A 14,442-nucleotide genomic window follows, 5' to 3' on the forward strand; every position below is an offset into this window, starting at 1 on the left:
CAAAGAATTTTGTTATTTTTCATTTATCCAAAGAATTTTATTAATATTTTTAAAAATAATTAAATTTCTGCGAATTATTAAAAAAAATGTAATTATTTTTGAAAATTTTAATAAAATTCTTCGCAAGAACTTAATTTTTTTTCATAAATAATAAAACTCATCGCAGGATTCCAAGTATTCTCAATACAATTTTAAACGAATTTCTCAAAAAATGTAATTATTCTTGAAAATTTTATTAAAATTTGTCAAAAGAATTCAATTATTTAAAAATTTGTTGACAAAATTCTTTATGAGAATTCAATTTTAATAAGCATTCAACTATTTATAATAAGTCATTTATTTTTGTGTTTATATAATTGAATTCTCGTAGAATTTTCTAATAAAAATTGATTTAAAAATAATATTCTGTTAAAATGTTAGGTAATAATATTGAATATTAAAAGCATTACCTATAACATGAATTTTTAGAAATAATTGAATTTTGATAAGTTTTCAAATTAAAATCTTAGAAACATAGAATTTTTCATATTTTTAATTAACAATTATGTAGAATTAATTTTTTTGAAAAAGTTTAATTCAATTTTTTAAAAAATGGTTGAAATTTTTATTTTCTAATATATATTTTTATCACGCGGTCGTCTTTATTTATTGTAAGTTGTTAAATTTTAAAAAGGTTTCATTTTGATATTTTTAAAAATCTGAACTCCTCTGAAAAATAATAATGATTAAATATTTATTTAAAATAAAATTGATGTTTCCGAATAATTTTACAATTAAAGAAATTCATAAATGAATGTAATATTCTTACAAATAAATACTTTTGAGTAACTAATAATTTTTAGAGTGAATAAGAATATTTTTTAGGGTTTGGAAAAGAGTCAAAATTTTGTCTGGAAATCAGGGAAAACCAAAAGTTAATTTTTGTGGCAACCGTGTTCATATTAATCCTTTTTGTTGTAAATTTATTAATAACATTAACAAGTCATGGTTTACTAACTGCGACATATATTTTTGGAAAATAATTCACCTTTATATATTTTAAAGAGTTAAAAAAAATTACTGTAATCCCTGCAATGCTTTAATATAACAAAAATATATTTACCCTATAAAAAATTGTCAACTTTCCATTGCACCTATATATTAATATTCGATTTGAACAATAACATTACTCAATATATTCAATTAAAATCTTCTCCTTTGATTTTCATTGAAACTAATCAAAACTCACCTTTCGATAAATAAATTTCTATATATAATTTTTTGTTGCAAAAAAAAGAAGAAACGAAAAAAAAATTAGACGCTTCATTGTTTAGGATCAAGAATTATTTAACTATGTCTCTTTTAAAAGGGAAAATAACAGATAATTCCCGAGGTACAAACATAAAAGCTCTCACTTGAAGAAATAATTTTATGTGTGAAACGTCGTGTGATTGTAAGTGATCCTATCTTCGCATGAGCAACATGGATTGGTAATTGGAATATTTACTAGCTTCTTCGACAGAGAGCTGATACTTCTGGTGTATGGTACGGATGAAAGCCTTTAATTTACAGACGATGCATTGCCAGAACAATAGCATTCAAATAAGCTTTGCATGAACCAAAGTGCCACAGCCATGAGACGTGAGATTCAAAACATGTAGGTGTGTGTGTTTACGTGACATTACAATAATGAATCTATACTTAGGAAGAAGCAGGATAAATTATAATTGGCACTTGTATTCTTTTCTTTTTTTTTGTTTTGTATAAAATTCATTAGACTGACGATGACTACAGGAAGTGAACAATTCTGGAACATTGGAAAAAATTTTCCTTTAATTATATTTATTATCGTGTTTTCAACAACAACAACAACAACAACGTTTGTTGTCGCTTAATTTCACTGCGTGGAAAAAATAGAGAGTATAATTTTTCCTATTTACAACAAGTAGAAACTAAATTGTTTGGAACTTAAAGCATATTTTAGGCCCAGCTAAAATTTTAATCAACAGATTAAAAATGTTACTAAAATTAAAATAAGACCCTTGTCTTCCCTTAACCCGACAAGCGTAAGGTTTTTTTTACTTTTTACTTTTAATAATTTTCAAAAAAGTTCTTTGAGAATTTTCAAATCCATTTGTTTACAATTTAATTATTACGAAATTTCAATTAATCGGAAATTCTTTAATTAAATATATATTAGAAAATAATAAACTTCTCTGCAGATATTCAATTACTTTCAGAAATTTTAATTAAAATTCTTAGCAAGAATTTAAATTACATAAACACAAAAATAAATGACTTATTGAACAATTAAATGCTTCTTGAAATTGAATTCTCATAAACAATTTTATCAACAAATTTTTAAATAATTGAATTCTTTTGAAGAATTAAAAAAAATTTAAGAATAATTATATTTTTTCAGAAAACGCTTAAAATTGTATTAAAAATAATTAAAAACCTGCTATGAGTTTTATTATTTATGAAAATAATTGAATAGTTTCGAAAAATATTATTAAAATTTTCAAAAATAATTAAATGTTTGTTAAAAATTTGAAGAAATTTAATTATTTTCAAAAATCTTGGTAAAACCTTTAACCAAGAAAAATTCGTAGGAATTTAATTATTTTTATTATAATTTTAAAAAACTTCTCGACAAGATTCAGTTATTTTTAAAATTTTAATGAAATTTTTCGAAAGAATTCAATTATTCTAAAAAATTGTGGTACAAATTACAAATACAAAACATGAAAAAATTGAAAAATTTTTTAAAATAATTGAAATTTAGCAATGAATTTTATTATTTGTGAAAATAATTTAATTCTTGGGAGGAATTTTATAAAAATATTTTTAAATAATTAAATTCTGGTGGGAAATTATATTATTTGCGAAAATAATTGAAATCTTGCGAAGAATTTTATAGTTCCTTAAAATTTTATATAATTTATGATAATAATTGAGATCTGTCCAGGAATTTAATAAAAATTGCATTAAAAATAATTGAATTTTTATAAAGAATTTTATTTAAACTTTTGAAAGTAATTGAAATTTTTTGAGAAGTTTTATTAAAATTGTATTCAAAATAATTATATTTTTGCCGAGAATTTTATTTTTTATGAAAATAATTGAATTCCTGTAAAAATTTTATTATTTATAAAAATAATTGAATTCTCGCGAAGAAATTTATAAAAAAAATTTATAAATAATTCAATTCTTGTAAAAATTTTTATCTATTTATCAAAATAATTAAATGTTTGCGTAGAATTTTATTAAAATAATGAATATTGAAAATCATTGAATTGAGGGAAATTTTTGAAAATTTTGCCCAGAATTTTTGAAAATTGTAAGTTCTTTAAAATTTCTAGTTAAAATTATTCAAAATTGAAATTTTATAAAATTTCAAATTGAAATCCATTAAAATTCATCTATTTATGGAAATTGTCAATTCTACTCTTATAAAATTAAATAAATTTTGAAGTATTTAAGTAAAATTATTCATTCAATTATTTATAAGTAATAATTTTAAGACAGTTCTTCAAAAATTAAGTTATTCAAAAAAAATTAAAAAGAAATTGTTGTCTAAAATAGAGAAAATGGAAGGTTTTGTATTAGAATTCGTATTAATTTCATAGTTTATGAGGAAAACAAAAACGACACCAAAATTCAGTATATTTTCTGATGAATTTTAAAAATTTAATTTTTTTCAGTACTTTTAATAAAAATCCCTACCATTTTCCATAACTTTCTGATTTGTGGTAATCCTGATAAATCATTTTTGGTTTAATTTTTTCTATAAGAAAGATATGTCCCTAAATCAAAGCCAAATCTACTGTAATCATTTTGAAGAAATAAATTTTCATTGGATTATTTTAATTCTTGATGGATTAGAGCATTGCAGGTAAATATAAATTTAAATTTCTTTACATAGCTTTAATTAATATAAATTTTTTCAGTTTTCTTGGAAAAATAATGTTCTTACTTTCACAAGTGGAAATAGAAGGTCGTTGTTAGACACAATTATTTATTTTGTTACTGATCTGACAAGTCCTATAAAGTCTCTATAACACTGGAGAAGAAATTTATTTTATGTATTTACATAAACACGTTTTTCATCCCAAGCTTAATTAATTTTTTTTTACAAGAGAGTCAGTGCTAAGTAGAATAATTTATTTCCCCATTGTAATGATAATTTCCAAACTTTCTATAAATGTTACAAGGAGAAATATTTAAATTTATAAATAATCTAAATAATTTTTTCCGACTTTTATATCTACTACAATTATGTTTTCAATATTTTTGTTATTTTGTGAAACAAATCCACAAAAACATATCTGCAGACTGATTCTATTCGTTTTAAAAGAAGTGTACTAGTTCTCCAAGTAGCTAAATCGCGTTATAGTCAGACACACATTTATTCTTCTAACAGGATGGCGTCAAGGTTTCGAGAGAGAAAAATATTACTTCCGCGTGGTGATTAAAGTTACTTATCACTTATTTACAAATGATTCTCTTTGCTAAATAGAATATATACAACCATCGCAGTATTCTATTGAAAACAAATTTTTCCCAATTCTTTTCCTTTTCTTTTTTCTTTGTAAATTTTAACGAGATAAAAAATTATTTGCATAAATAGAGAAAAATGCCACCCTTTATGTAAGAGTTGGCTATAATTTGTATATTGTAAATTTCTACATTTTCATCATGTCAAGTTACATGGAGGCTTTATGCACAGGCGTATAATCTTCCGTTGGATCCGATCAAGGATTTAAGCCTCCAGTGCGCGTTACGTACTTACGCATGTTTGCAGGCGGTTGTCTCGGATAAATTCGTTCGTGCGTATTACTCGCTAGATGCATTGCCACCAACCATCCAAACATGTTTTCTAAGTACACTCAGATAAACAGTTGCTTGGACGTATTTAAATAATCTCAAAGTCCTTTGTAGGATCTCGCGCCGACTTTACCGTCAATCTGCCTCGTGACAATGTGAGGATCTTCACGACAAGGGAGAAGTCACCCTCGCGATTCTTGATTGTCAACAACATCCGGGTTTTACCATAGAACAAAGAATCTTTCCTAACAATCAGTCTTTCTTTCTTTCTCTCTCTCTCTCGCTCGCTCTCTCTTTCTCTCTCAAACCGTTAAATAAACAGCTAATCTGCTCAAAAATTTACTTCCTTGCTTTTTTGTCTTAAGAAAAAAGTAAAAATGTTATCAAAAATTTGATACTAAAAAAATAAGGTATTAAACATTTTTAAAAATCGCTATTTCTTATGTCATGTACAATTTAATAGAATACTATTATAATTAATGTTAATTAATTAAATAATATTAACTAGCAACGATAGCGCTATTCTAAATCAGTCACTGAGTGTACTTGAAGATTCGAACGTTCAGTGCACGAAAAAAACAGTATAAAAAATAAAATAAAAATAAACTCTGATAAAAGTAATGTATGTTTATTTAGTGCTATACAAACAAAGGAAGAAAATAGTTTTTTTCGGAAAATCCTACAATTTTCATCTTTTTCAAAAACCTATTCAAATCTGTAAAGTTTATTACCTTTTTTTGACAAACCTCAAAGCAAAAAATCATTACGAAGACCACGCTAAATTTCCAGAAAATGTATTAATGAATTATTAATTTAATGATATAGAAAAGAAATAATATAGTTTAAATTTTCGGAGACTATAACAATTTTCGTCTTTTTCTAAAAAAAGGGCAAAAAATTTGAAATTGAATATTTTTGACAAACTTCAAAGCGAAAAATCATTACGAAGACCACAATAAATTTCCAGAAAATGTATTACCTAATCAATTGTTTATTTAGTGCAGACTTCGCACTCGATAATTAATTTTAAAAAAGTAGCAAAAAGTAGCTTTCAAACTAAAAAAAGTAGTAAAAAAGTACCGATTGAAAAATTAAACTTGTCGACCAAGAAAACTCGTTTTAGACACTTCACAAAACTGACAAAAATTCCATTCTATATTTTATTTTCTTGACTTTTTCCTAATTTTCATTAAAAATATATATACTTCTTTCTTATCCTGCTAATAAATTGAATTCCTGCAACGAATTTTATTATTCATGAAAGAATTTAAATATTTATAAAAATAATTTAATTCTTGCGAAGAATTTTATAAAAATTGTAAAATAATTGATTTCTTTCGACTAATTTTATGCAAATTCTAATTTAAATAATTGAATTCCTGAGAAATTTTTATTTTTCACGAAAATAATTGAATTCTTATGAAGATTTTTACAACAAATTTTTTAAATAATTGAATTCTGTTTGGAAATTTTCTGAAAATAGTAAATAGATATTAAAAATCATTCAATTGCGAAAAGTTATTAAAGATAATTAAATTTTACAAAGAACCATTAAATTTTTTTTCAATAATTGAATGTCTGTGTGGTATTATATTAAATTTTTTTTGCAAATAATTGAATTCCTAAGAAGCATTTTATTATTTATGAAAATAATTGAATTCCTGCGAACGATTTTATTAGAATTTTTATAAAATAATTGAATTTCCAAAAAAAAAATGTATTACTTTTAAAAATAATATTAATTTCTTGTGATGAATATTGTTATTAATTAAAATAATTGAATTTTGCAAAGAATTTTATTAAAATGCCTCAAAATAATTGAATTTTCGGGAATAATTGTGTTATGTAAATAATTGAATTTTTTCAAAGAATTATTTATGTAAGTAATTGAATTCTTGGGAATAATTATTTATGCAAATAATTGAATTCTTGGGAAGAATTTTATTAAAATCTAAAAGAATAATTGAATTTAAAAAAAAATTAATTAAAATTGTATTTAAAATAATTGATTGCTTTCGAATATTTTTATTAAAATATTTGAAAATAATTGAATACCTGTGAAAAATTCTAATATTTTTGTAAATAATTGAATAGCTACTTAGAGTTTTATTAAAATTTTCAAAAATAATTGAATTCCTGAGAAGATTTTTATTATTTATGAAAATAATTGAATTATGTCGAAAAGTTTTATTAAAATCTTTAAAAAAAACTGAATTTCTGTGAAAAATTTTGTTATTTTTGAAACTAATTGAATTCTTCATAAGAATTTTATAAACATTGTTTTAAATAATTAATTTTTACGAAATATATAATAAATATTATGAAAATTTTATTTTAAATAATTGAATTTTTCGATTAATTAATTTAAAATAGTATTAAATATAATTGAAATTCTTCGATGAGGTTTTTTATTTATGAAAATAATTGAATTCTTTCTGAGAATTTTATCAAAAATTTTTTTAAAAAACTTTGCTATATAATAACAAAGTGTTTCAGAAAAAAACAAAATCATATTCAAAGACTAAATTATTTTGTTAATAATAATTCTTTATATTAACAATAAAATTGTTTACCATAGAAGAACATGGGACAAACAAAATTTTTTTTTTAATCTCATGAGTTTTAGGTACTACACTGACTGGAATCTAGATCGGTGAGACTAATCGGGGATGGCTTCTCACCGATCTAGCAGATTAGTTGAGACTGAGAAGCAATACAAACAGGGCTGTACGAAGTATTTTTTGTTTGCACCTTTCTTTTAAAAAATAATTCATGTTAGAAAATTAATATAAATAACAAAATATTATACAAAAATAAAATGTATTTATATTAAAAAGAAAAAAAAACTGAATAATGATGAAGTTATCAAATGAAATAAATAGCATCGGGCATTGAGAACCTTTTTATTCTACAATTAGGCACGGCATTGATCGACATTTGAAAGTCCCCGCTAGCCCTCCACCTTTCCTCGCCTACAAACTATGTAAACAGAGTCTCAACGATCCCGAGCTCACCGATCTAGATTCCAGTGTATGAATATCGAAAGCAAATTGCAGTAAAAATTAGTAAAGTTTTCTTTAAATTTGCCAAAGTTGACTCCAAAATTAGCAAAAATTTAACAGTAAAATCTGCTATTAAAATTTGTTGTTTCGAGAAAAAAATTTACTATATTTCCAAAGAAAATTTTTTTGAAATTAGATAAATTTACTTCAGATATAGTAAAATTTACTCCGAACATAAAACTTTTTAACTAAATTATATAACGTTCGAAAGAAACTTTGAAGAACTCTTATCTTCAAAAATTACACTGTAAAAAAAGTTCTAAATTAGAGCAGATTAAAATATAGAACCAAATTACAATGTATAGTAAAAAAATTGGTACTAAATCACTACTTTTATTTTTACAGTGTAAGTTTGCAAATGGTAAAATTTGTAATCAAAAATCGTTAAATTCAGAGTAAAATTTATAATATCCGAAATAAAATATACTTTCAATTTAGAAAAATTTATTCTGAAAAAAGTAAAATTGAAGATAAATTCCAAATTCCTCTCTATGAGGAAGCAATAAACAATTTTAGTTCTTAGAACAAAATTCACAATGACAATCAATGCCCAAAAATAAATAAAAATGAATCTAAATACTAATATACCGTTTGTGAGAGAGTTTGCATGCCATCTGGACGACAACTCGCAGAATTAAAATGGCGCGAAATTCAAATTCCATGAAATAAGAGAGCGAAATAACTAAAAGTAACTCTTGATACAATATCGATCCATTATTTTAATTCAACTCTTTGACATTCCTTACAAACTTGAACCAATTTTAACAATTGTATTAACCATGAGAAAGACCGCAATCTTACGCGAATCGTATTTTTCACACTTGGCAATCAGTTGGATGAGAAAAAAACCGAAAAAATGATGACAATTTCCCGAGGTAGAAGGGGGGAGCGTTCCCCGTCTCCAATGGAAGAAATACCAATGATAATTTAATCTGCCGCTTTCCCAGACATTCCAGTAAACCACCAAAGATTCTCTCCTCAAGACGCACGCATAAGGAAGATCTCGCGATCTCAAAGATCCGTTGTGCGATCGCGATTGGTAACCGTCAAAGCAAAACTCGGCCTCTTCCCTTGCGAGAAAGAAATAAAAGAAGAGAGAGAGAGAGAGTGAGAGAGACGGAAAAGAGCTAGGACTCGCGAAGACGAATAAATGAAGCCATAAATCTCTCGCGACAAATCGTCGGCTCGCTCGTTCGTTCTCAGGCTAATTGTTGGGACGCACTCGAATGTCCGGATCTTCTCTCTTTCTCTCTATTTCCCTCTCTTTTACTCCTCCCTTTAGATCGATAAAGCCTAAACGTCTAATCGATTAATCGATTATTTACTCGATAGTTACTCGTTTGCGCGATTAACGTCTCCCTTGAGAGACGCAATCTTGATTCCAATGAAAATTTATGTTTAACTTCCCGTTTAATAAGAGAAACATTTGCATTTTCTTCCGTAATATTAAATTTACGATTTGTTGGAGGTGGAGTTGACCCCTTAGATGTCAAAATTAAACGTCAGGAATTTATTTCCAGTAAAAATAATAATCATAAATTGTGCGCAAATATTTGTCCGCTTCAAAGTTTTCTCAAAACGAGAAAAAAAAAATAAAAATAAATAAAAAAGGAGAAAAAAAACTTGCGGGGGGACAAAATTTATGTGTGAGACTAGAAATTTCTTGATAAATTGATCAGGTTTTACGTGTTAAGGAAATATTCCTAAGGCTAAGAGTCAATAGGACTAGTTTTTCCAAATATGAAAATATAATTTTCTTTTTGTCTTGGAAATATATTAAAAACGAGTTTCTTTTCGGTCAAACAGCAGGAATAATTGGATTACGATCCATTAAAACTAATTATATATCTTTCTTGTTATTTGTATTTATTCATTTTTTAAGGCTTATTACTTTCGGACAATCAAAATTTGAGGAAAAGGATGTTTAAATTTAATGAGCAACAATTGACTTCTCACTCACTTTTTTAAATAAAATTAACAATTTTAAAAATATAGTAGAACGTAAAAACTTTTAATTCAATTTTTTTTATAAAAATAAAATATGAATTGGAATAAATAGATTTAATATTATTATAATTATAATAATCATATATTCTGACATAGGGAATTCAGGGAAAAGTCAGGAATTTAGATTAAAAGTACTGAAAAAAATTAAATTTTTAGACTTTATAAGAAAATTCTGAATTCTTGTGTCTTTTTTGTTTGACTCATAAACTATAAAATCACCACGAATTCTAATACAAAACCTTCAATTTTTTCAATTTCTGACAAAAATTTCTTTTCAAATAACTTAAATCTTAAACAAACTATCAAAAATAAATAAATTATTTAATGAATAATCTTACATAAATATCTCAAAATTAATTTAATTTTAATTTTTAAAAGAGTTGTGTTTACAATTTTCATAAATAAATGAACTTTAAACGGTTTCAATTTAAAAAAATTTTCTAAAATTTCAATGTTGAATGAATTTAATTAGAAATTTTAGAAAATTAAATTATTTAATGAATAATCTTACATAAATATCTCAAAATTAATTTAATTTTAATTTTTAAAAGAGTTGTGTTTACAATTTTCATAAATAAATGAACTTTAAACGGTTTCAATTTAAAAAAATTTTCTAAAATTTCAATGTTGAATGAATTTAATTAGAAATTTTAATAAACGCAGATTTTTGAAAAATTTTAATAATTCAAAATATTCTAAAATTAGTTGAATTTGTCAATATATGTTTAATTAATTATAAAAAATAATTAATTTATAGAAGAATTTTAGTTAAAAACATTTAAAAAAATTTAATTTTGAAGAAGTTACAAATGATTGCACAAATTCAATTATTTTCAAAAGTAATAAAATTCTTAATTGTACGCAAACATTTCATTATTTTATAAGTAATAAAAATTCCACAGGAATTCAACTATTTACAAATTTTTTGTAAGTTTCTTCTCAATAATTCAATTATTTTCAGAAATAATAAAATTAATTTCAATTATTTTCAAAATTTTAAGTTCATTCATGAAATTCAATTAAAACTGAATTGAAAATTATTTAATATTAAATCATTTTCATTCTTATAAAGAATTGAACCAAAATTCTTAAGAATAATTTAATTCTTTCGAAGAATTTCATTAAAACCTTAAAAATAATTGAATTCCTACGAAAAAGATTTATCAAAATTTTTGAAAATATTTAAATATCTGCGAAAATTTCGATATTTATTAAAATAATTGAATACTTGCCAAGAATTTTATTTAAATTTTTAAAATAATAGAATTTCTGCAAAGATTTTTATTATTTAACGAAAATATTCAAATTCTTGCGAAAAATTTTATTAAAATTTCTGAAAGTAATTGAAGACCTGCAAATAATTTTGTTATTTTTCATTTATCTGAAGAATAAAAATAATTGAATTTTGAAAAGTTTTCAAATTAAAATTTTAGAAAATTAGAATTTTTCATATATTTAATTAACATGTCGTTGTGGTTGAATATATTTACTTTATATATTTACTAAATATATTTAATATATTTTTCATTTATCCTAAAAATTTTATTAAAATTTCACTCATTTTCATAAATAATAAAACTCATCGACGAATTTCAATTATTTTTAATACAATTTTAATCGAATTTCTCGAAAAATGTAACTATTCTAAAAATTGTTATTAAAATTCGTCAAAAGAATTCAATTATTTAAAAATTTGTTAATAAAATTCTTTATAAGAATTAAATTTTAAGAAACATTCAATTATTCAATAAATAATTTACTTGTATATTTAAATAATTGAATTCTCATAAAATTTTCTAAAAAAAATTAATTTTAAAATGAATTTTAGTTAAAATTCTAGATAATAATTAAATATATGAAAATAATTTTTAAGAAATTACAGTAACAATATTCTTATAATATAAAATAATGCTTTTAACACTCGATTCTCTTTAATTATTATTGTAAAACACAAAGAAATCGATCACTCCGAGTCGAAGACTCGGAGTAATCGTTATCTTTATATTTTATAACAATATTTTTAAAGTTGATTAATTTCAAAAAAGTTTAAATTGGAAATTTTCGAAAATCTTAATTCCTATGATAAAGTAATAATAATGAAATATTTAAAAAAGAAATTATTGTTTTCGAATAATTTTACAATTAAAGATATTCGTAAATATATTCAACAGGACACTTTTTTCAATAAAATGTTTCCCTTTCTTTTCTAAAAATTCAAAATTTTCAGTTTCATTTTCAATTAAATTTTCTAATTGACAAATATAATTTTTTCTTTTTTCTGGTATAAACTGACAAGTAAACAACAAAATATACATTTTTTTTCCTTTATAGAAGGAAGTTAAAATTGAAAAGTGAATTTAATTATCTAAATTGAAATATAACGGAAATTCAATTCTAAAAAAAAAGAATATGACAACATTTGTGGGTGAGAGAAAATAACACGAAAATAGACAAAAAGGATTACGAGCGGAAACAAGACTCTGAAAAATGGTGTAATTTAATCGAGCGATTCGGCACGGTGTCGGAGAGCCACATTTACAGCCTATACCTGCCTAAGCACGACGAGGTGAGAAATGTTGCTCGTCTCGTGACCGATGTCTACACAACAAACTGTCACCACTTGACATATCGCTCTGATAAAAACCCATGGCAATGATTTTAACTCGAGACTTCTTTTATAATGATAACTTAGACGTTAATAATGCGTCGACATCCACTTTATTCTATCCAGATATACCTGCATTTTGTATATCCCCTCATGTATTCGATTTACAGAAAATACGAGACAAACCAGGAAATTATTGTATATAATCAACTCAATTGAAATTGAATAATTCTCATTTGAATATTATATTCTGTTATCGTTATCATTTTATATATTTATCATTTATTATTTCCAATCTATTATGATGATATTTGAACCGAGAAATAAAATAATTAATAAGAATAACAAAATATTTCATAAGATATTGCAATACTTCTTTGACAAAAAAATTTTTCCCTAACATTTCCCTGACTTTCCTGACTTGTGGCAACCATAAACATTAGTTATTTAATATTAAAATTTTGGTAGAATCAGCAAATGCATTTGTTATGTAATTAACCGAAGAGAGTTTGGTTGAATCAAAAAATTTGTTAACGATTATTAATATATTAATTTTTTTAGCGGATTAACTCAAAAAGAACCATTTTGTCTGATGGTTAAACATTTTGTTCTTATATTTTTTTTCTATTAAGCTTTTAATAAATTTGCTCCCTAATAAAATGTGTATCATGAATGGGCATTAAATTTCAAGAAACTCTATAAGCAAGCGAAAAGAAAAAAGAGAGAGAGATAGGCGAGAAGAGGGTGAGATGTTGACTAAGTAGTGTTTTGAATTCAGAGATGAGAGACTATTGTCATGATAGATTTCTCTAGGAGTAAGATACTCATTTTCTGGATACAAAATCCTTTGGGTCCACGTTCTCCTCGACCCCAAGAGGAACATTCACGAATCAGCCCTGTACTCGCATATCGTTGAACAATGAAGCTCGGCTATTAATATAAGCCCACTATCTTGACGCTATCGCACGTTTCACACTCCCCACGCACTCGAATAACACGAACCGAAGAGGGACATTTTCATTGCTTATTAATGCCTCTCATTAGGGGCACTCCGCACCGCATTACTCAATGTTAAAGAACGACCGTGCCCGTCTAGTGTTTCAAATATATATTAGCCAACAACCCTGTAAACTGGTTCACTGCTTAACTTTGTATATATAATATTATGTTCAAATATTTTTACTCTCTTATCTAATACAAATTTACCATTTCCGCTTTATATCAGTGGTAATACAATTGACTTTCTGTGTTATGTAATTCTTATTCCATTAGTTTAAGGAAGAAATTCTCTTGTTCGCTTATCCAGAAGGTAGTAATAATAATGACTTCTTATTTTTTAACCTATCAACACTTATATTAATCACTACAGAAATTTAGAAAAAAAATAAATATAAAGTGAAAAAGAATTTCCTGTCTTCCTCGCAGGGAATGCTTGAATTAAATACTATATAATTCGAGCGCGGCCTTTTTTAAATAAAATTATCAATTTTAAAACTAATAGAATTTAAAAATTTTCTAATTAAAATTTTGTTTGAAAACACTAAAAAAATTCGATTTTTGAGAAATTACAAATAATTGCAAAAATTCAATTATAAAAAAAAAATCTTATAAAATTCAACCATGTTCAAAATTTGAAAAAATTCTTCTAAAAATCCCAATTACCTTTATAAATAACAAAATTCTTCTCCAAAGTTCAATTATTTTTATAAATGTCAAAAAAATTCTTGTCCTAATTTCAATTATTTTCAAAAAATTTTCTAATTTCCATGATTTTCAATATTTACTATTTTAATAAAATTTCCCAAAAAGAATTCAATTATTTAAAAAGAATTTTCATTAAAATTGTATGCAAACATTTAATTCTTTTCATAAAGAATAAAAATTTCACAGGAATTCAATTATTTTCAAAAAAAATAATTTTAAATTCTAGAAAATAATGATTAAATTAAAATGTTAAAAATA

This window comes from Leptopilina heterotoma, unplaced genomic scaffold (assembly GCF_015476425.1).
Source record: "Leptopilina heterotoma isolate Lh14 unplaced genomic scaffold, ASM1547642v1 Lhet_116, whole genome shotgun sequence".
In the NCBI taxonomy this organism is placed as follows: domain Eukaryota; kingdom Metazoa; phylum Arthropoda; class Insecta; order Hymenoptera; family Figitidae; genus Leptopilina; species Leptopilina heterotoma.